Raw genomic sequence first — 573 nt, 5'->3', positions numbered from 1 at the left:
CTCTCCCTCTCCCTTACAAAATTATTTTTAAACCTCTGAGAATATTGTTTATTTCTTCCTTTCTTTGTGAAATGCTTTACTTGACAGAAGTTTAAATTTTGATGTCATTCAACTTTTCAATATTTCCTGTTATACTTTATGATTTGGGTATTCTATTTAAGAAACCCTGGTTTAACACCAAGTTATGGAGGATTATACTTGATTATTTTAAGAATTACAATTTTAACTCTTAATTTTAGATCTCCAGCCTGTACTGAGTTATTTTTTGTAAGACCATTCTTCTGAATGTTTATATTTATTTGGCGCAATACAATTCATCAAATGACAATAATTTCGTCCACTCAATCATGTTGGCATCCACGTCGAATAACATTAGACCGTATCAGTTTGCTTGTAGATCACAGTTTCTCTTAGCTTAATTTATATATATTTGCTGTAGAAAAAGTCAAAAAGAGTGATTTTTATTTTCATGATTTTTCCATTATTTTTCTATTTCATTAATTTATGTACTAATCTTTACTATTTCCTCCCATGTAGTTTCTTTGCATTTGGTTACTTTTTCTATCTATCTAT

Source organism: Nannospalax galili, unplaced genomic scaffold, assembly GCF_000622305.1.
Source record: "Nannospalax galili isolate Female #2095 unplaced genomic scaffold, S.galili_v1.0 scaffold238, whole genome shotgun sequence".
Classification (NCBI taxonomy): domain Eukaryota; kingdom Metazoa; phylum Chordata; class Mammalia; order Rodentia; family Spalacidae; genus Nannospalax; species Nannospalax galili.
The sequence above is the reverse complement of the archived record's forward strand: the minus strand, read 5'-3'. Positions refer to the sequence as shown.